We start from the raw sequence: 24,135 nt of genomic DNA on the forward strand, positions 1-24,135 counted from the left end.
AAGGAACTGGAAATAAAGTTTGATATAACATGTCAGTCCCTAGATACTGGCTGAAAAATGGAAGAAAGAAAGAGTATCTGTGGTAGCAAATACTGTTTCACATAATCAAACCATGTGTAGTGAAGTATTACCTGTTTTTTTTAAGGTCAGTGTTTCCTGGCCCTAAAAATGGATGGCTCTCCCTACCTAGGCCAGGTTCTGTTAATTTCCTGTGTGCTATTGCCCACTGGGCTGGTAGCCATATTTACAGAGTCCAAAGTAAGCCTGATGTGGCTTCAGAAATGAATCTAGATTTCTACCAGGAGAACTTTTAATATGGGTCAGAGACACAATTAGGTTTTGATGATGGGAAGAACGAAGCATTTAATCTCACATGGAATGTACTTTTTGAGTTAATTCTTGACCCACTTTTGGATTGCTTTAGGGTGCAGATGGAATGATAAAGGAATCCCTCTCTCTCCTCATCTTAGAATATTAGAGGAGACCTGGAGGAAGTCCAGATGAAATGAGTCATGGAGCCATTTGTTGATCTAAACCCGAGTTAATCCTTAGGGGAGAAGGGCAAAAAGAATTCATTCTTGTTATTTTCATTCCAGATGTCCAGGGTTATTCAGAGAGGGACCTAGTATGAGTTCTAGCAATACTAAGTGATTTTTACTCGGAATAGCCTCTGTTAAATATCTTTTTCTGGCTGCAGTGGTATTAAGTACCTCTTTGATAGTTGAACAGTTCTAAAACATTGATTTTGTGGGCAGAGAATAACCATTAATCTCATGTTACTACTGCTTTGGATACTGAGTTTTCTTTAATTATATTGACTTCTTGGGGTTTTTCTCCTTTTTTTCTGTGAGGATGTTAGCACATTTGTACCATCTGCAAAGTGTTTTATAATAGGTTGGAATGTGAAAATATCCAATCCTGAAAGAAGATGCTTTTAGAGTCAAGTTTTGTAGATTTAGGCAGTGATACCTTTCTTTAATCACTGGGTGAAGTAATATGTTGTGATAGAAAACAGTAGACTTGGACATGAAAGAACTTGGTTACAGTCCAGGTTGAACCACTTATGTAGCTGTGTGCCTCTGAGCCAGTCAGTTAATCTCTTTAAGACTCAATTTTTTCCATCTGTAAAGTGTGTGTAAGTAAGTGTATGGGAGGTGGGGGAGGGTGTGATAATATCTGTCTGCTTATTGTGCAGATCAGTATGAAGATCATCATAAAGATGTGAAAGCATTTTGGAAAATGTATAAAACATTATACAAATACAAATAGAAAAATATAGTTATAAAATTATTTTATCTCAGCTCAATTAAGTCTTGTGCTTTGAGAATCTGTTAGTTTCATCTAAGTAGTTGTTTTTTTTTTTCCATCTAAGTAGTTCTTTTATCACTGATAGTTTAGAAAAAGGGAAATGTAGGTTGGAGTATAGATGGAAAATATGTGATGTTGTATTAGGCAAAGTTTATAAATTATCTATGAAAAAAATTATAAAATCTTAAGAGTAGTTTTTTTTTGTACCAGTAAAATTTGATTGAAAGTTTTACTTAACCTCTTCTCTACTCCTAGACTTTGCAGATTCTTAACAATTATATTCTATGAAATATTGTGTATGGATTTTCCACTTTGGATTATCTATTGAAAAAAATTTTTTTAAAGATTTACTTTATTTGAGAGCAAGAGAGAGAGAGAGCACAAATGGGGGGGGGGGGAGACATAGAGGGAGAGGGAGAAGCAGACTCTCTGCTGAGCGAGAAGCCTGTTGTGGAGCTCATTCCAGGATCATAATCTGAGCCGAAGACAGATCTTAACGGACTGAGCCACCAGACACCCTTATGGAAAATTATTTTTTAAAATCAACCTGAGGGACATCTGGGTAGTGCTTTCAGATGAGTGTCTGACTATTGCTTTTGGCTCAGGTCACATTCTCAGGGTCATTAGATCAAGCCCTGACTCAGGTTCTGTGGTTGGTGCAGTTTGCTTGAGATTCTCTCTCCCTTTGCCCCTCCCTAACTCCCTCCCCCTGCCCCTCAAATAAATCAGTAAATCTTTAAAAAAAAAAATCAATCTCGGTTCTCCTTGTTGTTTAAGATGGTTCTGCACTCCTCTTCCCCATATAATTAGTATGCATCCAAGGGAATGCAAACGAATGTGAGACCAGTATGAATATAATTAGGGAGCTAAATCTGCCAGAGCTTAAATCACAGTGATTGAAATATGGATGTAATATTTTGGTACCTTTGAAATTATTCAGATTATTCCCCTTTATTAGAATGGATCAGTGAGAGAATTCTCCTTGGTTGCTTCAGTCATTCATTGAACCAAAAATATTAATACAGTGTCTGCTATTGTCAGGCATTATCCTACAGTAACGTACAACAATAAACAAAATAGACAAATATTCCTGTACCTTTGGAGCTTACATTTTAGTGAAGGGAGACAGAAAATAGCAGATGAAACACATAGTATGCAGATAGCAATAGGTACTCTAGAGAAAAATAAGGGATGGAAAGGGGATGGCGAATGTTCAGAGGCATGAGGATTGGATGAGGGTGGGCCAGAAAAAGAAGGCAATAAATGAGCAAAGACATAAAGAAGCAGTCTACACAAACAGCTATTTCAGGGAAGAGGATTCCTGTTCTAAGGTAAAAGCAAGTTCAGTGGCCCTAAGGAAAGTGTATGCCTTGTGTGTTTGAGGAATAAGGAGGAGTTTGGCTAATTTATGCTATAGTGGCTAACAGAACTCAAACACCTAGCTACAGATTATTGGTTTATTATAAAAGGATATAACTCAGGAACAGCCAGATGGAAGGAGATGCATAGGGCAGGGTATGAAGAAAAGGTGCAGAGCTTCTGTGCCCTCGAGGAACACACCACTTGTTCATGTGTCTGTTTGTTCACCAACCTGGAAGCTCTCCTAAACCCCTCCTATTGTATGTTTTATGGAGGTTTCATTACATAGGCATGATTGATTAAATCATTAAGCCGTTTGGTGATTGATTCAACCTCCACCCACTTGCCTCTTCCTTATCCAGAGGTCAGATGGGTGGGACTGAAATATCCAACCCACCAATTACATGGTTAGTCCTCCTGGCAATCAGCTCCCTTCCTTGGTACTTTATAAAAGTCACCTCAATAACATAACAAAAGACACTTTTATTCTTATCTTGTAGGAAATTCCAAAATTCCGAGAGTTTTAGGAGCTTTGTGCCAGAAACAGGGAAGATCAAATACGAATATATATATATATATATATATATATATATATATTTTAATTTAAATTCAATTTGCCAACATATATAGTATAACACTATACTATATATAGTGTAACACACTATGCTATACTATATACAAGATGAGATACATCTCATCATGTGCCCTCCTTAATGCCTGTTATATTTCGTATTATAAATTACAGTATCACATAAGACAGAAGAGGTCCAAGGACTGAAGTCTACAACATTCTATATTTAGAGGGAAGAGAAAAGAGGAACCAGCAGCGGAGAACAAGAAAGACGAAAACCAGGAGAGTGGAGTGTTCTGGGAGCAGTGTATTTTAGTGGAGGAGTTACTGTTTGTATCATCTGTTGGTCATAGGTAAAGTAAGAGAATTGATTATTGTAGTTAGCAATATGGAAGCCATTGTTGACTTTATTAAGGGCAAGTTTGACAAATAGGTAGAGAATAAAGCCTGGTTGACAGGGATTCAAGAGGAGATGAGATGGTGAGTATTGACAACACTTTTTAGTTTTGTGTTATAAAGGGGGGGAATCCCTGGATGGCTCAGTGGTTTAGTGCCTGCCTTTGGCCCGGGGCATGGTCCTGGATTCCCCAGATTGAATCCCACATCAGGCTTCCTGCATGGAGCCTGCTTCTCCCTCTGCCTGTCTCTCTCTCTCTCTCTCTCTCTCTCTGTGTCTCTCATAAATAATAAATAAAATCTTTAAAAAAAATTTGTTATAAAGGGGGAGCTATGCACATATGGCATGTAGAGTTAAGGGAGAGGGATTTATTTATTTTTTTTAAGATTTTATTATTCATGAGAGACAGAGAGAGAGAGAGAGAGAGAGACATAGGCAGAGGGAGAAGCAGGCTCCATGCAGGAAGCACAATGTGGGAGTCGATCCCCGGCCTCAGGGATCATGCCCTAAGCCAAAGGCAGATGCTCAACCACTGAGCCACCCAGGCATCCCCTACTTTTTTAAAAGATTGATTGATTGATTTGACAGAGCACAAGCAGGAGGAGGGGAGAAGTAGGCTTCCTGCTGAGCAGGGAGCCTGACTCAGGCCTTGATCCCAGGACCCCAGAATCATGACCTGAGCTGAAGCAGACTTTTAACTGACTGAACCACCCAGGTGCCCCGAAGAAGTTTTGTTTTTAAATATAAAGTAGGAATGATCCAGTAGAGAGGGAAGATTTGACAATGCAGTAGAGAGAAGAGGTCATTGCTGAAGCATTTTCCTTGCATAGATGGAAGGAAATTGGGATCTAGTATACAGGTAGAAAGATTGGCCCTGGCCAAGTCCTGTCTTGGAGCATGGACCATTTATTCATAATTAGTGATATTATTCCATAATTAAATGATATTCTGTAATCTAGTGGAGGTTGAGAGTTTACTAATATAACTAAAATTACTACATACAATACTAGAGAGCTCTTTGACTCTTATGCTACCTATAAATACTTGCACATTTTTGGAGGATTAATAATCATCTCTTCCCTCTATGTTCCAGACTTATCAGATTACCTGTAGTTTTCCAAACTGACCGTTATATTTCATGTTTATAACTTACATTCCTCCCTTTTAAAGAACTTCATTGTCTGTACTATTCCAAAAACAAACCCTTTTTATGTCACTGCCATACATTGCATATATGTACTTCTGTCACTTTATTACATTTATTTACATGTCTCTCACCCATTACTAGGTTGTTGATACCTTGATCCTACTCACTACTCCGCTCTTGGTTCCTACCGAATAAATTGCCTTAAAACTTAGCAGCCCAACACCAGATTATTTCACTATGGATAGGAATATAGGAATGTCTTTGGTGGGTCTTGTAAAAGGCTATAATAAATGTGTTGTTGACTCATCTGCAAGTTTACTATGGAAGGATCTACTTCCTAGCTTACTGATACGGTTGTTGGCAGGCTTCATTTCCTCCTCAGGCCTCAGGTCAGAGGCCTCCCTTGGTCCCTTGCCAAATGGGTCTTTCTTTTTTTAAATTTTTTTTTTAAATTTTATTTATTCATGAGAGACACAGAAAGAGAGGCAGAGACACAGACAGAGGGAGGAGAAGCAGGCTTCATGCAAGGAGCCCGATGCGGGACTTGATCCCGGATTCCCGGGATCATGCCCTGAGTCAAAGGCAGACGCTCAACCACTGAGCCACCCAGGTGTCCTACAAGTGGACCTTTCCATAGAATATCTCCCTCAGAACAAGTAATCAAGAGGGCAAGAAAGAGTGCCAGAAGCAGAGAATGCTAGCAAGAAGGACATCATACTCTTTTTAATCTAATCACAGAACTGACATCCCATCAGTTTTGCCATATTCTTTTCTCTTTCTTTTTTCTTTTCTTTCCTTTCCTTTCCTTTCCTTTCCTTTCCTTTCCTTTCCTTTTTTTCTTTTCTTTTCTTTTCTTTTTTCTTTTCTTTCTTTCTTTCTTTCTTTCTTTCTTTCTTTCTTTCTTTCTTCTTTCTTTCTCTTTCTTTCTTTCTTTTCTTTCTTTTTCTTTCTTCTTTCTTCTTTCTTCTTTCTTCTTTTTTTTTTTTTTTTGCCATATTCTTTAGGAAGGAAGTCACTAGGGTCAGCCCGCACTCGGGAACAAGGAATTACACAAGCATGTGAGTACCATGAATGCTGGGATCATGAAAGATCCATTTTAGAAGTCTGTCACCCAGTCCCTAAACCCAGGTATTACGAAATGCTTAACGCATTGAATGGATTAGCCTTTTTCACAAGCACTCAAATCACCGTTGCATACATTTATGAGACGGCTGGCAAGGGTAAGGACTCAGCTTGACACTGTCAAACAACTAACTACTCAGGGGTTCTCCCAACCCCTGTTTTCCCATGTCCTTAATGCTTTGCTTTTATGAAATAACATTAGTGAAAAGTTAAAATCATTTTATATCTCTGTGACCTAAATAAAACGAAGAATGCTACTTAGGAAAATCAGGATACATGTAGTATGTAATTTAATGGGAATTCAAGAGATAGTTTAATAGCAGGCTTGTATTTTGAGATCATTCAAGGTTCCCAGTCATTCCCAGTCCATACTACTTTATGACCTGGATAGACATAATGATGTATCAAAATGTGAGTGGTTGGAGGTATAGCTAAATTTGATCTCTACTATAAAATAATCTTTCTTTACAAAAATAAGCTCTTAATAGGCTGGAAAAAATATCAAGTCATGGATTTGGATTTTGGTCATGGGTGGGGCATTTAAAATTGAGGCAGTTTAATCTTTAGAAGAGAACCAAGGAATGTCATCCTAAACTCATAGCATGTTTGATATTAGCAATAATTTACCCAGCCTTGTCTTTTTACAGATGAGGAAATGGCTACCCAGTCAGTGATATATATAAACTTGCTGGTGGCAGGGCCAATGCAAGATCCCAGGCCTTTGATTCCATGAAGTGCATATTGTACCCCACGACACTAATAATAATAAAGCATACTGGAACTACTTCAAGATGTCTGTCTCATCCCCAGATATTCTGAGTTTATTGGTATGGGGTGGAAGTTGAACATTGGGATTTTTAAAAGCTCCAAGTTTGGGTGCTCCATAAGGAATGAGTGTGCTTAAGGACTTGGAACCAGAACGAAATCAATAGTACAGACTTCCGTCCATTCTGATTCCTTAATCATGTATTTGGCTAGGTTTTGTCTGGGGAGTAAGAAAACCTTTACATTGAGAAATAGCCAGGAATTCTGCTGAACAAAGGCTCTCTTAATAAAGCTTTCCTTTCACTCACTAGCGTGTATTTTGTAAATGAGGTAACCTGCAACAGAATTCTTCTTAACCATGAAATAGAAGAACAGTTCTTTGACACTCATCAGGCAAGGAGAAAGTTTTCTGCCATCTGTGTTGTGGCATGCTCTGCTGTTGTTTTAACTAGATAAAATTCTAATTACTGTTAAACAGATTGTTTATGAAGTGGTTTTTTTTTTTAATATTTTAGAGCAAGCATATAAATATAAAGAGGCAAAGAAATGGTTCCAGATTTAAAAACAAAAGGTTTTTCCTTTGAAAGTAAGTTAATCTGGATTTGACATACTGGCTTGTTTAATAACACATTTCTGTGTCTGTCCTTGGTACTGCATGTTGCATGGAATGTGAAATTTACAGTTTTATTATAACCATTCTGTGAGAGCAGTCATGTATTCTTTGGTAGGAAACTGACTGAACATTGTAACTAGAAAATAGAATTTGTGGTTGGTAAACAAGACATTCTGTTTCAAGATATCCCTTCCTTTAAACAAGGTATTTCCTTCATAATGACAGGAACCAGCAGCATGAGTAGGAGAGTTAATAGGAGATTGTGATCAGATTGAAGCATTTAAGAATTTTAGATCTTTTATTGAAGTAGTGTCAAGGTGATATACATTCAGGTGGCTGGAGTGGAGGTTATGGGGGTGTACTTGTTTTCTTTCTTTCTTTTTTTTTTTTTTTAAGACTTTATTTATTCATAGAGACACACACAGAGAGAGAGAGAGGCAGAGACACAGGCAGAAGGAGAAGCGGGGTCCGTGGTGGGAGCCCGACGTGGGACTCGATCCCAGGTCTCCAGGATCACGCCCTGGGCTGCAGGCGGCGCTAAACCGCTGCACTACTGGGGCTGCCCTGTACTTGTTTTCTATTGCTGCTATTGCTGCTGTAGAAAATCACTACAGACTTCCTGGCTTAAACAACAGGAATCTAAAACCTTATATTCTATAGGTCAGTAGGACAACACAAGGCTCCAATGGAGCTAAAATCAAGATATCAGCAGGGTGGTGTTCCTTTCTGGGGGCTGTAGGGTAGGATTCTTTTCCTCGCAGTTGTAGGGCTCACATTCCAGTTGCCTTGCCGGCTGTCAGTTGAGGACCCTTCTCAGACCCTAAAGACCACCCTCATTCCTTGGCTCATGGCATTCTTTCCTCCATTTTAAAAACCAGCAACAACAGTTCAAGGCCCTTTCATACTCACAGTGTTTCCTTGTTCCTCTTCTGTCTCATCTCTCTGATCTACCTTTTGTCTTCCTCTTCCACTTGATTATTTTTATTTTTTAAAGACTTTATTTATTTATTCATGAGAGACCCACAAAGAGAGAGAGAGAATGGCAGAGACACAGGCAGAGGGAGAAGCAGGCTCCACGCAGGGAGCCCGAAGCAGGACTTGATCCCAGGTCTCCAGGATCAGGCCCCAGGCTGAAGGCGGTGCTGAACTGCTGAGCCAACTGGGCTGCCCCAGCATCCTTAATCTTAATTATAACTGATAGTCTTCTTTTGCCATGTAAGGAAAGCTAGGCCAGGGGTAAGGAAGCTAGGAGCAAGAACATCTTTGGAGGGCTGTTCTGTCTGTCAAAAGGGTTGAGGAAACCAAATGTCAGTATTGACATAGCTGTTGAAAGTCTTCATTTGTCTAACAAATAATTTTTGATTACTTACATTGTACCAGGCATTGCAATAGGCACTGGGGGTATTGTGATAAATAAGACACATTCCCTACCCTGCCTGTAAGTATATTGCAACATACTTAGAAAATAAACAAAAACAGATACAGTAGTGCATTAGAGAAGATTCTTCTTGTATTTCCTATTTATGTTAAATTCTTTGAAAGCAGGTCCTAGTGTTCTTTGTTGTGGCCTTTTCCTCATCCCACCACTACAACAGTGTTTTACATCTTAGATGCTTAACAGATACTGTTCACAAAGGCTTACTTTGGTTTTCCTTTGCATTGACTTATCTCTCTTTTCTGATATTTTCTATTCTAAAAGCAGCAAGGAATTTTGAGTTCAATCCAGACTCGTGACAATTTAAGATTTAATCAGATACCTGCTGAAGAATTTTTTAAAAGGCCTTAAGAATTATCATGTACTCCATCTTCCTTTTCTGAGTTAAAACTCCAGAGTGGTAAAGGCAGCTTTACAAATGCTGTTATCATATAAATTGGCACTTTTGCTTTTTTCCCCCTGGGTTCGACAGCCAGAAAGTCCTTACCCAATTAAAAAAAAATCAGCAGTTGCTTTAAGCCCTGTATTTATCAATAGATAGTGAAGAATTACCAACCCTGAAGCACATTAAAATAAGCTTCTCAATATGGCTTTTCTGTGGCTGGGTAGCCTTTTAAAGTAATAGGGGGGAAAAAAAGAATGAATGAATGAATAAAAATAAAATAATGAAATTCACTGTTGTTTACTGTGCCTGGAGTTGTCTTCAAACACCGCTCCCTGTTGTGCTCCCACTATGTACTGAGCCTTAGTCTCTTTTTTTGGTGAAAATCCATAGGATTCTTACCAATTGTTCAAAGACTTTTAAAAAGCAGTTCTTAATTTTTTCAGTGATGGTCAAGGCTATTCTGTGCTATGTAATGTCCCAGAGCAGCAATAAGGAACATCAGTAATGATGGATTGGAGTAAGCATGGGTATGTGAAATTTATAGATAATATACCAGCATTAATTTCAGATGGGATCAACACAACTTTTTATCAGAACAACTGGCAAGTGGTTAAATATATTTGTTACATGGGCTGGGATTCCAAGGCGTAAATGTCATATGGGGCCTTAAGACACCTTAGTTTCAGTACATACAGAGCTCCAACCAAAATTCTTTCATGATTCTTTGTCAATTTAGCATTAGTTATAGATGACATCTCATCCATATGACTCTTCATGTCTCCAAACAAAGTAGCCTAAGTATATTAATGCAAAATTTCATTTCTGATAAAAGAAATTTTAGAACAATGGATGCAAAATTCATTTCATTTGCTTATGTCGAGATAGCTCTTATTAAGTTTGAGTGATATTAATGTAGGTCAAGGGAGGTGGTAGCTACTTTTGTAGAGGTAGTTTCTTTATTTTTTTAAGATTTTATTTATTTATTCATGAGAGACACACAGAGAGAGGCAGGCTCCATGCAGGGAGCCCCATGCGGGACTCGATCCTGGGTCTCCAGGATCATACCCCGGGCTGAAAGCCGCACTAAACCGCTGAGCCACCAGGGCTGCCCTATAGAGGTGGTTTAGTACACTGTAATCATGAAAGTGTTAACAGATAATGTTGATTTCTGTGGGCTTTTTTTTTTTCTTTTTTGATGCTTTAGTGTCTAGGAAAGTAGCATCCTGTTGGATTTCGTTCATATGCAAAAATTCTTACTAAATGGAAACTTTTGAAGAAGGCTGGAAGTATAACAATACAATAATGAAAATGACTGAGGTTCTTTTGATTTTTGTAAAAAGAGAAGGAAAAAAACCCTCTGTGGTTTTGGACATTAAAATGTAGGAGTGACTTAAATACATGCAACGCCACGGAGATGGAATTTACTGACTACGGAGAAAGCTTTTGACAGGTGCATTTGCATCTTTAGACGTCAGATTTGAATTACTAAAGCAGCCTTTGTTTAGTAAATTGAACATTTACTGAGAAGATTACATGGAGGAATAAGCATACTGATTTGCAGTAGGTGCTGTTTTGAGCTGTTTTCATGGATGTTAAAACTAAAGTGGCCTTAGTGAACTATTACTCTGGCTACATACAAATGGCTTCACTTTGAAAGGATATGGTTCCAGATGTAAGTCATATATTTTTCCAAATATGTTTCTGGGGGAAATAAATCTAAATTCTTGAAGCAGGCCATTTCACTTCTAATTGAATGTAATATTAGGAAAACAAAAACCCTCAAGGCAAAAAACTGTTCCTTACAGAGGTTTTTTTGTTTTCCATTTGAAATTAGTGCAGTTGCAGATTGGCTTTTTTTTTTTAAATCTCCAATTCTTTTAAATAAAGTGTAGCAATGTAAAATTGTTGGTAAATTTACTAGCATAACTGAGAACAGTTATATACTTAAAAAAAATAATCAGTAAGTTTTATTTAAATAAAATAGTTGCCTGGATAGGTGTTTTCAGGAAAGACAATACCTTTCTACTTAAATTTAAAACAATTGTTTTAGTGTATGGATATGAATGTTTTATGCTATGTGTATGTATAGTGTAATGGGAGCTTATATAGTTGTAGCTATTTGTAATGCTTACACATGCCTTTACTCAGGATAGTGCCTTAAGATTTCACCGAAGTTGTTTTGTGTATCATTATTTCATTCATTTTTATTGCTGAGTAGTAGTTAATTGTAGGGGTTACCGCAGTTCATCCCTTAATTCATTGAAAGACTTTGATTTGTTTCAAGTTTGTAGCTATTTGAATAGAGATGTTATAAACATTTGTGTATAGGCTTTGTGAATGCGAATTTTCATTTCTTTTGGGTAAATATATAGTAGTGGGATTGTTGGTAATTGTATAACTTTACTTTATAAGAAATTGCCAAACTGTTTTCTAAATTGGTTGTACCACTTTGTATTCCCATCAACAATGTGTGATAGTTCCAGTTCTATTTGTCAGCACTTATCATGATCATTCTTTTGTTTATTTGTTGAGTTTTTATTTCATAATAATGAACTTAACTCTGCAATCCATCTAGATTTGGGGGAGAGTAAGGAAAATATGGAACCTATAGAACTGCAGCAAGAGCACAAAGATCATAGGATATTTCAAACAGGTGGGGGTGAAGGGCTGCTCTCCTGAGCTACTGAAGGAATAGTTTGGTGGTAAGATAAAACACAAGTGAAATTTATTAGATCTGTCCACAGTCAGCAATGGTGATCTATCTTCTTGCTGGTCTTGCCATTGCATAACTGGACCCAAAGTGCTCCGTGGCTTCTACAATATTCATGCCCTCTCTCACCTTGCCAAAGAGCACATGCTTGTCATCCTGGGCGTTCTCACCCCAGATGAGGTTGAGTGTGTGGTTCTAGCCAATCAGATACTTTCCATTTTTCCTTTCCTTGTTCTTTATTATATAAAAGCTTCCTGTCTTCTGCCCCATTTTGCAATTCTTGGAACAGAGATTATCTACCTCATAAAATGTTAAATAAAATTCGTTTCTGTCACCTAGATTATTTCCTTTTTTAAAAAAAGGATTTTAGTTTACTTGAGAAAATACCTAGGAGTTTGATTGTTGGGTTGTATAAATATAAACTTAACTTTATAAGAAACTGCCATACTGTTTTTCAAAGTGGTTTTGCCATTTTTCATTCCTACCAGCAATGAATGAGCCTTCCTATTGCTCTACATTTTTGGCAGCATTTTCTATTGCTACGTCTTATTGTTTTGTCTGTGTGTGTGTGTGTGTGTATGTGCGCGAACGTGTGTTTGCCATTCCAATCAGTGTGCTTTTGTTCATATTGAAATCAGATTGTTTTCTTACACTGAGTTTGAGAGTTCTTTATATATTCTGGATACAAATTCTTTGTTGGATGTGTAATTTACAAACATCTCTAGTCTGTAGCTTGTCTTTATATTACGTTAGATAACTTTCTAGAGCAAATATTTTTAGTTTTGATAAAAATCCAGTTTATCCCTTTTTACTTTAATAGGTTGTATTTTAGTGCAATATTTAAGAACTCTTTACTGGGTCACAAAAATTTTGTTCTCTTCACGGGTTATGATCCATTTGAGTTAATTTTGTTATGAAGTGAGAGGTTTAGATAAAAATTCATTTTTTAAAAAAGATTTTTATTTATTTATGAGAGACGGAGGGAGAGGCAGAGACACAGGCAGAAAGAGAAACAGGCTCCATGCAGGGAGCCCGACGTGGGACCTGATACCAGGACTTCAGGACCATGCCTGGGCCAAAGGCAGACTACTCAACTGCTGAGCTACCCAGGGATCCCAAATTCATTTTTTTCTTTGCATTTGGATGCTCAATTGTTCTAACACAATTTGTCAGAAAGGCTATCCTTTTCTCATTGTATTATTATCTTTGCACTTTTGTCAAAAATCAGTTGGTCGTGTTTGTCTGGAGCTGTTTGTGAACACTATTCTATTCTCTTGGGTGGTAGGGTTCCCCAATTTTCTTTTTTTAATATTTGTTTTTAATAGTTTTGGCTATTTTAGATTTTTTGCCTTTTCATATTAGTTTGAAAATCAACTTGCTATAACAACCAAAAATCCTGAGATTTTGGTTGGAATTGCATAAATCTGTAGACCAGTTTGGGAGAGAATTGATATTTTTACTGTTTTGAGTTTTCCAGACTGTGAACTCAGTATATCCTTCTATTTATTTATGTCTTCTTTGACTTATTTCATCAGCATTTTCTAGTTTTTAGCATACAGATCCTGTACATGTTTTAATCAGATTTATAATTAAGTATTTTGTTCCTATGAAACTATTATAAGTGGCATTATTTGAATTTTTGGGGGTTCTGTAGGGTTCATTGTTTAGTATATAGAACTATAATTGATATTGACCTTGAATTTTTTTACCTTGATAAACTCACTTATTAGTTCCAGGAGGGCTTTCTTTGTATTCCTTGGAATTTTTTATGTAGATAATAATGTCATTTGCAAATAGGGATGGTTTTATTTCTTTCTTGCCAGTCTTATCAGTCTGGAGTTATCTCTTTTTTAAATACTTGGTAGATTTGATTAGTGAAGACATCTGGGCCTGAAGATGTCTTCATCTTTTGAAAGTTTTTTTTTTTAAGTTTTTAACTACAAATTCCATTTATCTTATATTTTTGTTATATGCACCTTATCCATATTATTGTATGTGAATGTTTGTAGTTTGTGATTTCAGGGAGTTGTTGAGTATATATGCATAGAGTTGCTCACAGTATTTCCTTGTTATTTAAATATTTGTATGATCTATTGTGAAATCTCCCCATTTGTATTGATAATGAGAACTTATGTCTTCTCTCTTTTTGCCTTTGTCAGTCTTGCTTGTATTGATCTTTTCAAGAGCCAGTTTGGTTTTTTATTGATTTCTGTATTTATTTGTTCTTTTCAATTTCATTCATTCCTGCTTTTTATAATTTTCTTCCTTCTACTTTTTAGTTTGCTCTTCTTCTTCTAGTCTCTTTATGTTGAAAGCTTGAAGTATTGAATGCTATAAGTTATCCTCTAAGTACTGCCTTAGCTGCATCCCACAAATTCTGGTATGTTGTCTTATTTTTGTTCAGTTCGAAGTATTTTCTATTTACCCTTTGACCCATTGATTGCATACAAGTGTGTTTTGAAATTTCCTTATTTTGGAGAATGTCTTGTTATCTTTCTGTTGTTGGCATTTAGCCTTAATTGTATTACAGATAAATCCTTTTGTATGATTTTAATTTTTTTGTTTGTAAAGGTTTTGTGATCCAGTGTATTATTTTTCTATTGTTGCTTTAGCAAATTAACACAGTGGCTTAAATAGCATGAATTTATTGTCTTACAGTTCTGGAGCTCAGAAGTTTGAAGCTGGTTTCACTGGGCTAAATTCCAGACATCAGCAAGTCTGTTCTTTCTGGAAGTTCTGTGGGATAATTTGTTTCTTTGTTGTTGCCACTTTCTAAAGGTACTCACTTACCCTGACTCATGGCCTCTTTTAGCAGTGACTTATTACTTATGGTATTATACTTAAAGAATGTTTCTTTCTACTATTCTCTTTTGACTTTTTAATTAATTGGTGTGTTTAGATCTTTTACATTTAACATAATTATTGATATATTTGAATTTCCATCTACCATTTTCTTATTCCTTCTTTCCTTTTGTTACCCTGTTTTTATTTCTCTATTTTCCCTTTTCTGCCTTCTTTTGGAGTATTTGATTTGTGTTTGCATGCGTGTGTGTGTGTGTGAGTGTGTGTGTTTGGTTAGGTATTTCTTTTTTTTTTTTTTTAAGATTTTATTTATTTATTGAGAGAGAGAGAGAGAGAGCGGCAGAGACACAGGCAGAGGGAGAAGTAGGCTCCACGCAGGGAGCCCGATGTGGGACTCCATCCCGGGTCTCCAGGATCAGGCCCTGAGCTGAAGGTGGCGCAAAACCACTGAGCCACCCAGGCTGCCCCTAGGTATTCCATTATAATCTGTTGATTGTGCTTTTAACTATATCTTTTTATAGTTTGTTTTTTAGTGGTTGCTGTAGAGATCACAATATACTTAACTTTCACAGTTTACTTAGAATCAAGATTTTACTACTTCATGTAGCGCATGGAAACTGTACCACTGTATAGTCCCTTTACCATCCCACCGACTTTATGCTCTTGTTGTGTTATATATGTTATGTGGTATGACATACATTGAAAGCTCCATCATGCAATGTTATGCTTTCAACCACCAAACATATTTTAAAGAACCCAAGAGGTTAAGAATGGTCTGTTAATTAATTCCATATTTAACAATTACATTCCTCTTCCTTCCTGATGTTTCAAAGTTCCCATATAGTGTTATTTACCATCTGTTGGAAGAATTTCCTTTAGCAATTCTTTGAAAGCACTCCTGCTGTCAAAACATTCTCTAAGTTTTCCTTCATCTGAAAATGTCTTTATTTCACTTTCATCTCTAAAGGATATTTTTGCTGGATACAGAATTCTAGGTTGACAGTTCTTTCAGCACTTTAAAAATGTTCTACTTCCTTCTGGCCTGCAGGATTTCTGAAAATAGGTTCACAGTCATTTGAACACTTCTTTCCTCTAAGTAATGTCAGATTTTTCTGGCTGCTTTCAAGACTTTTTGTCTAAAGTTTTCTAAAGTTTTATTATTATGTGGCTAGTCATGGATTTCTTTGTATTTATTCTGTCTGAGGAGTTTGATGAGCTTAAAACTGTAAGTTTAACAACAAATTCAACAAATACTGAACTTTTTGTTAGGGTTCTAGTGTCACACATGTGAGATCTGAAGCACTCTTCTTTTTTAAATTTTTTTAATCTTTATTGTTTACATTGGGTAATTTCAGTTCATCTATATTAAGTTCATTGACTTCATCTTTTATTTTCTCTGTTTTTAAGATTTTATTTATTTGAGAGAGAAAGAGCGCAAATGAGAGAACGAGAGTAAGAGTGATGAGAAAGGGCAGAAGGAGACGGAGAAGCAGACTCCCCACTGAGCAGGGAGCCTGACGTGGGACTGAAGCATGGCTCTATCAGAGGACTCAGGGATCAGGACCTGAGCTGAAGGCAGACCCCATAACTGACTGAGCCACCCACGTGCTCTTTATCTCTATTCTATTGAGCTCATCTAGTGAGCTCTTAATTTTGGTTACTGATATTTTTTCACTTCTGACATTGGTATTTGATTCCTTTTTTTATCTTCTATTTCTTTTTTTTTTTTTTTTTTAAGACTTTCTACTTTTCCATTTGTTTCAAGAATGTTTCTCTTACTTGGTGAAGCATTCTATACTGCTTGCTCTCATCTTTTATCTTCCTCAGGTAGTTTCAGTGACTTTGTTTTCTTTTCTCATGCAAGTTGAAATTTTCTTGGTTTTTCATTTGTCAAGTAATTTTCGGTTATATCCTGGATGGTTTGACTATTATGTTGAGACTTTGCATCTTGTTCAGTTCCTATGCAGAATGTTGATATATTTGTTTTAGTGGGCAAACAACCCCTTAGGTTAAGACTGCAAGTTCCTGTGGGTCGTGTTTACAACATTAGTTCAGTTTTCAAAGACTTTGCCATTCTATTTGGATCTGTCCTATGTGTGTGCCACACGTGGGTCAGTCTGGAACTTGGGCAGTAGTCTGTATCACAGTTCAAATCTCAAAATTGTTGTATGCTTGTTTGGGTCATATCCACACTAGGGCTGCTTGAGGATGAGTCTGAGAGTTCATAAACAGTTTGAAACATTGCTTTCCTAAGTTCTTTCTTCTCTGAGATCTCCCAGTAATTTCTGATCCTGTAGGGGCTCCCTTTTCTATTCTCTGACCAGAAAGGTGGTGCTTTATTTCTTCTCTAATATGTGCTCCCTACAACTGTGCCCATATCCAGGGCCAAGTGGCAGAACAACAGAGAGAAAGCAAATAGGGATTCACCATATTGTCTTTGGACCACAGCTCCTCAAATCAGAGGAAGGTTTCCCCTTCCTCAGAGGTTTTAGGGTCCTGATGGACCTCCATTGCCACAGCTGCTACAGGAAGCTGAGCTTGAGAGAATGGGGAGGGGACTCCACACTTTTCTTTGAGTCGAAGATCCTTTTCCCTCTCCTAGAGCAGCTAGCACTAGACAGCTTTTACTAAAGCTTTCTCTGTACTATTGCCCACTTTGGGGCTGTATTAAGTTCAGGTTGGAGGATACCCGAACAGGAGGGTTATATACTGGAAAATGAAGTTTCAGTGGTACTTCAGATTCTACTCTTCTTATCCAATCTGTGTGTTCCTGTTTACTTTCCAAAGTTCTAAAGTAGCTTTTCCATGTGTTCTATCCAAATCTTGTAGCTGCCTTGACTCGGAGAGACATGTTGGAGTGTGATTACCCCGTTTTATCTGAAGCTAAAACCTGACTTAAAAGTTTTAAATTTTGGGATCCCTGGGTGGTTCAGCGGTTTAGTGCCGCCTTCAGCCCAGGGTGTGATCCTGGAGTCCCGGGATCAAGTCCCACATCAGGCTCCCTGCATGGAGCCTGCTTCTCCCTCTGTCTGTGTCTCTGTCTCTCATGAATAAATAAATAAAAAATTTTTTAAAAAATAAATAAACATCACATTTTTAAAAAGTTTTAAATTTTAGAGGTACCTGGGTGGCTCAATCAGTTAAGCCTCTGCCTTCAGCTCAGGTCATGATCCCAGGTCCTGGGATTGAGCCCTGCATTGTGTGGGCTCCATGCCCAGTGGAGAATCTGCTTCTCTCTGCCCTCCTGCCCCCCCCCCCTTTTCTGCCCTCTCCCTGCTCATGCTCTCTCTCTCTCAAATAAATAAAATCTTCAAAAAAATAAAAATTTTATATTTTATTTCTCTAGGACTCTGATAAGAAACTGAATTTTTCATCAAATAGATTTTGAATTTGAAACTAGACATGTAGTCAAGTGTAGATTCTTTCATTTGATTAAGGTTAAGATTGCTTTGTAAAATTAATCATACCCCCACTAAGCATTTTCTTTTCTTTTCTTTTCTTTTTTTAAGATTTTATTTATTTATTATGAGACAGAGAGGCAGAGACACAGGCAGAGGGAGAAGCAGGCTCCATGCAGGGAGCCCAACATGGGACTTGATCCCGGGTCTCCAGGATCATGCCCTGGGCCGAAGGCAGGCACTAAACCGCTGAGCCACCCGGGCTGCCCAACATTTTCAAACTTACATTTTAATGTGTGTTTTATTTTTTTCAATGTGTGCTTTATTAACACACTTTAATTTTTCAATCTACCTGAGATTCTAAAATCTAGCTCTTTAAGAAAAGTTTGCCAGACACCTGGGTGGCTCAGCTGTTGAGAATCAGCCTTTGGCTCAGGGCATGATCCTGGGGTACCCTGGATCAGATCTAGTCCTGCATCAGGCTCCCTGTAAGGACCTGCTTGTCCCCCTGCCTGTGTCTTTGCCTCTTTCTCTATGTCTCCCATGAATAAATAAATCTTAAAAAAAAAGAAAAGAAAGAAAAAACATTTGCTGATCTTTGGCTTAGAAAACTGAATCAGAGTATCTTACTTATGCCATGTAATTATATGTGAAGTGATACCTAACTGATTTTGTCAGTAAGTGTCATCATGTATGAAAACTAATTAGAGATTATTTTTTAGAAAAAGGTGTTAATTTTCTGAGGTAATTGACTTTAAAAATAAGACAGTGCTGTGAGCAGATAAATGCTAAGTACTTATTTCCAGTACAAGTCTTCATTTTGCTTAGATTTTTTTAAAAAGAAAGGTTTATGTGATAAAGGTCAAACTTCTTCCTGTCTAAAATAGATTCACACAAATGTATTTAATTCTCTTTTCTTTCGTAGTAAATTTAAACAGAACTAGTACTATTTTGGAAGTAATCATTATGTGTTTAATATCTGTCCTCGTAACATAAGTATTTTAGGTTATATAAAGTTTTAAATGAAATTGATTCTGATATAAAACTGTTTTGGTGGCTAAAGTTGGAATTATGTTTCTGAAATTTACTGAATCACTTATACCTGTTTGTGATTCCTAAAATTATGAGTATTTTAAAAACATAAGATAGAAGGAGAAATTATAATTTGAGCCTAGACAGTTTATGTTTGCTAGGCTGTTCAGGATTCTCTTGGCTACAGAAAAACATTTTTTTCATATATGGATATATAAATTAGAGTTTCCAAGAAAATATAGAATAAAGGAATTTTCTTTTTTGGAAAACAAAATCTGAAAAATAAATTCTTTTTTGTTAACAAAATAAAATAAGTTTCTTAAATCTTTATGTCATAAGAACTATTTGATTTGAAAAACAGTCTCATATCATACATGAAGCTCAGATACTTTGGCTTCCTAACAGACTTGTTTGAGGTATCTTTGCTTGTGTTCTTATCAAATGAATTTAAAACTTTTTAAAATTTACTTTTTAAAGGGAGAAATCTACAAATTTATCTGAAAGGATGTATTTTGCATTATTTTATAGTATCATTTTATATTTATTTTTTTAAGAGTTTCTTTTTTTTTTTTTTTAAGATCTTATTTATTTATTCATTAGAGACACACAGAGAGAGGCAGAGACATAGGCAGAGAGAGGGAGAAGCAGGCCCATGCAGGGAGCCTGATGTGGGACTCGATCCTGGAACTCCAGGATCATGCCCTGGGCCAAAGGCAGATGCTCAACCACTGAGCCACCCAGGTGTCCCTCATTTTATATTTAAATCAATATAGATTTAAAGCCTTTCTTTATTAGAATACTTACATATTTGAATTCTGAAAAATGGATAAATAAAGCTACAGAAGAATTGATGGGTAGCTTGAATATGTGAATGAGGCCACCTTAGTATAATATGCATGTTTAGCTGTGATCTAAACTAAATTTGGTTTGGAAAGTACCTATCTGATTCATAGACTGAGACTTATGAATAAGAATTCCTTTTTAAATGATGGATGATAAAAGAAGGTACTGCTAAAGCTTTTTGCCTCTATCAAAATCATATCTGAAGATGTCCTCTTATTTTTAAACTCTGATTTATGTTTCATCGTGGTCCCTCCATACAAACTTAGATTAGTTATATTTTTCTAGGTCAACATCAAATATTTCATTTTAAAAATCAGGTATTAAGTCATTGCTAATTTGACAGTATCACTGTAATTAAATATATGTGTTGAAGACTGAGACAGAATTTCTTCTTTATTTTATTATTTTTTTTAAAGCCAAAGCCTTTTTATAATTTTATTTTATTTTTTTAAAGATTTTATTTGTTTATTCATGAGAGACACAGAGAGAGAGGCAGAGATACAGGCAGAGGGAGAAGCAGGCTCCATGCAGGGAGCCCGACATGGGACTCAATCCCTGGTCTCCAGGATCACACCCCAGGCTGCAGGCGGGACTAAACCGCTGCGCCACCAGGGCTGCTCGAATTTCTTCTTTAAATTGAATATGCTGCTTGTTTTTTAGGATTATATATGTCTGGATAAGAAGGGGCTTGGGTGGACCAGTTAGGAATTTTTTTCTGAATGTCAATGTCTTGGTCCATTTGGGCTGCTATAACAAAATAACATCAGCTGGGTAGCTTATACTTATAGAAATTTATTTCTCACAGTTCTAGACCCTGGGAAGTTCATCAGTGCCAGCAGATATAGTTTCTAGTAAGGACTCATTTTCTGGTTCATAGACATCTGTCTTTTTGCTGTGTCTTACATAGTGGAAGAGGTGAGGGAGTGCTCTGGGGCCTCTTTTATAAGGGCACACTAATCACCTCCCAAAGGCCCCACCTCTAAGTATCATATTAGGAGTTAGGATTTCAGCATGAATTTCTGGGGGACACAAACATTTGGTTGAATTTTTAATTTCATAGACCCTGATCAATGTCCTTGTATAGCCTTTAGGGGTAAAGAAACTAATATGGAAATGACCCTTTAAGGATTATCCTCAGAGAAGATAATGCAAAAACGTGTTACTTTAATTGATCATTATGAGATTTTCTTAAACTTTAAGTGATGTATTTTTAAAGCCTTTCTTTATACAGAAATTATTTTATTTTCTGCCAAATAAATTCTTAAAAGATTTTTGTTCACATAATTTGCTATCAAGGAAGGTATACATAGTTTTGATGAAAAGAATAAAGCCTATTTTTTTAAGATCCCTCTTTTTAAAACTTATTTTAGAATAATTTCAGATGTAGAAATAAGTTCTAAAGATAGTATATAGTTTTCATATATTATTCACTCAGCTTTCCTTAATGTTAACATATATGTAACCTTGATATAATGATCAAAACTGAATAATCAACATAGGCTACTAAACTGCGGACTTGACTAGAATTTCACCAATGTTTCTTCTAATGTTCTTTTTCCAGGATCCCACATTACATTTGTTATATTTCCTTCATTTCCTCCAATAAATGACAGTTCCTCAGTCTTTCCTTATCTTTCATTCACTTTGGAAGATGATTGGTCAGATAGACATTTTGTAGAATGTCATTCAGTTTGGTTTTCTCTGGCGTTTTCTCATGGATAAAGTGAATTTAGAGATTTTGGAAAAGAATGCCAGGGGTAGGGGCACCTGGATGGCTCAGTGGATGACTTCCTGCCTTCCCTTCAGGGTGTGATCCTGGAGTCCTGGGATTCAAGTCCCACGTCGGGCTCCCTGCATGGAGCCTGTTTCTCCCTCTGCCTGTGTCTCTGCCTCTCTCTCTCTCTCTCTCTCTCTCTCTCTCATCATGGATAAATAAATAAAATCTTTAAAAAAAATAAAAATAAAAAGAATGCCAGAGAGGTGATGTGTCCTTCTCAGCATTTGATAATCTGGGGTTATGTGATGTCAGCTTGTCTGGTTACTGGTGATGTTATTAACCCTTATCACCTGGTTATGGAGGAATCTGCCAAATTTCTCCACTGTAAAGTTACTGTTTTCCCCTTAATATTTAGGTGAAAATACTTTGAAGTCACACAAATATCCTGTTTCTTTTTTAAAATTTGGCCACTAATTTTAGCATTGATAGGTGGATCTTGTCTGAAGCAATTATTAGTCTGATTTTTTTTTAAGATTTTATTTATTCATGAGAGAGAGAGAGAGAGGCAGAGACACAGACAGAGGGAGAAGCAGGCTCCATGCAGGGAGCCCGACGTGGGACTCGATCCCGGGTCTCCAGGATCATGCCCTGGGCTGAAGGCAGGCGCTAAACCACTGAGCCACCCAGGGATCCTTAGTCTGATGTTTTGATGGTGATTTTCTATTCTACTCCTTTCTTCTACATTTATTAATTATCCTCCTATAAGAAAAAGTCCTTCCCCACATTGATTTATTTTATTTAATCACTTATTTATATCCATACACACTCATGGATTTTTATTCTCTGGATTAGGATCAGTACTAATATTGATGTCTTTTGTTGTTCATATTGTTTGAGTTTTGGCCACCAGGAGCTCTTTGGAGTTTGCCTCTGTGTCCTTTCAGCACGTCTTTTGTTGTTGTTTCCAGCCATTTCTTAGTTTCTAGCCCCCGGGCTACTCCCGGCTCATCTGTTTTTCCTGCCCCAGGCCTAAAATCACCTACATCTCCAAAGAGCCCAGGTCCATCTTAATGGAGAATAGTATTTGAAAACCAACATCTCGGGAATCCCTGGGTGGCTCAGCAGTTTACCGCTGCCTTCGGCCCAGGGCGTGATCCTGGAGACCTGGGGGATCAAGTCCCTCATCAGGCACCCTGAATGGAGCCTGCCTCTCCCTCCCTCTGCCTGTGTCTCTGCCTCTCTCTGTGTGTGTGTCTCTTATGAATAAATAAATAAAATCTTAAAAAACAAACAAACATCTAGGGGCTATGTGTACTCATTGCTACCATGGCATTAACAGCATCTAGGCCTTTCAGAGCTAGGGAATGTGTACATGTATATTAATCCACGTATATACACACATCTGTGTTTATTTCTGTATGTACTATCTATGTATACATAAAACATTGATACTGATAATTCCAACTCCAGTCTAGCACCATAGGGATTATTATAGCATTTATCTTTTGCTTATTTGTAACTTATATTGTCCACAGTGAGAAACCTGACTCATTATCTGCACTATAATTATGTATTTGCTGGGGATCCCTGGGTGGCTCAGTGGTTTAGCGCCTGCCTTTGGCCCAGGGCGCGATCCTGGAGTCCTGGGATCAAGTCCCACATCAGGCTCCCTGCATGAAGCCTGCTTCTCCCTCTGCCTGTGTCTCTGCCTCTCTCTCCCCCTATGTCTATCATGAATAAATAAATAAAATCTTTTAAAAAATTATGTATTTGCTATCCAGGTATGGTAGTTTGAGAATTGCTCATCCATCCTCCTGTGAGAAACAAATTTACCAAATAGAATACAGTGTTTGTGTACAGCTCTTTTTATCTTTATTCTCACAGAATCTAGCCAAAAATGCTCTTTTCCAGAGTTCATTAAGTCAGGTCTTATCTCCCATATCCCCTTCAGTCTGCTATGTCATTCATTTGTAATACAGTTAGGTTCAGTTTGTCACAGTTTGCATCCCATCTTCAGTTTCCCTGACTTCTGTTCGTTTATTTATTTGTTTATTTATTTATTTTTAATGAAATTCCCTCCATGTGTTGTATAGTTCTATGGAAGTGCATAGTGTCCTGTATCTACTGACAAGTTCCATCACCCACAAAATGTTCTTGTGTTGCCCTTTTGTAGTCAACCCTTTTTCCCACCTTTGCTAAAGCCAAGCAGGTGCTTATGTTTTCTATGCCTTTAGTTAGCGTTTTCCAAAATTTCATATAAATGAAATCATATAATGTGTAGCCTGTTAGAACTTGCTTCTTTCACTTAAATTTTTGTTTTAAGATTTTAGTTATTTATTCATGAAAGACACAAAGCTTTATATTTACTGTTTCTTTTTTGTAAAGGCCTGCATTTAATCTATTAGGCTATGTGCAGGGATACCAGATTATTTAAATAGGTTTTCCTGTTTGTTTGCTATACAAAGTCCTTTTAAGAACTTAATATATTACATAAAATGTATGCTTAAAATACATTATTAGCCTTCAAGGAT

General features: G+C 36.9%; 1 protein-coding gene across 7 annotated transcripts in view; it reads left to right on the plus strand.

The window, feature by feature from the left end:
• The window catches only part of GLCE (glucuronic acid epimerase), a 115,670-nt gene that overhangs the window by 31,928 nt on the left and 59,607 nt on the right, over positions 1–24,135 (plus strand). Inside the window, exon 2 of one of the 7 annotated variants that reach the window (XM_072738973.1) lies at positions 14,471–14,590. The exons of the other annotated variants lie outside the window; for them this stretch is intronic. The gene's annotated coding sequence lies outside the window, so the exon portion shown is untranslated. The remainder of the gene's footprint in view (positions 1–14,470; positions 14,591–24,135) is intronic. 7 annotated transcript variants of the gene reach the window in all.

This window comes from Vulpes vulpes, chromosome 15 (genome assembly GCF_048418805.1).
Source record: "Vulpes vulpes isolate BD-2025 chromosome 15, VulVul3, whole genome shotgun sequence".
Lineage (NCBI taxonomy): Eukaryota > Metazoa > Chordata > Mammalia > Carnivora > Canidae > Vulpes > Vulpes vulpes.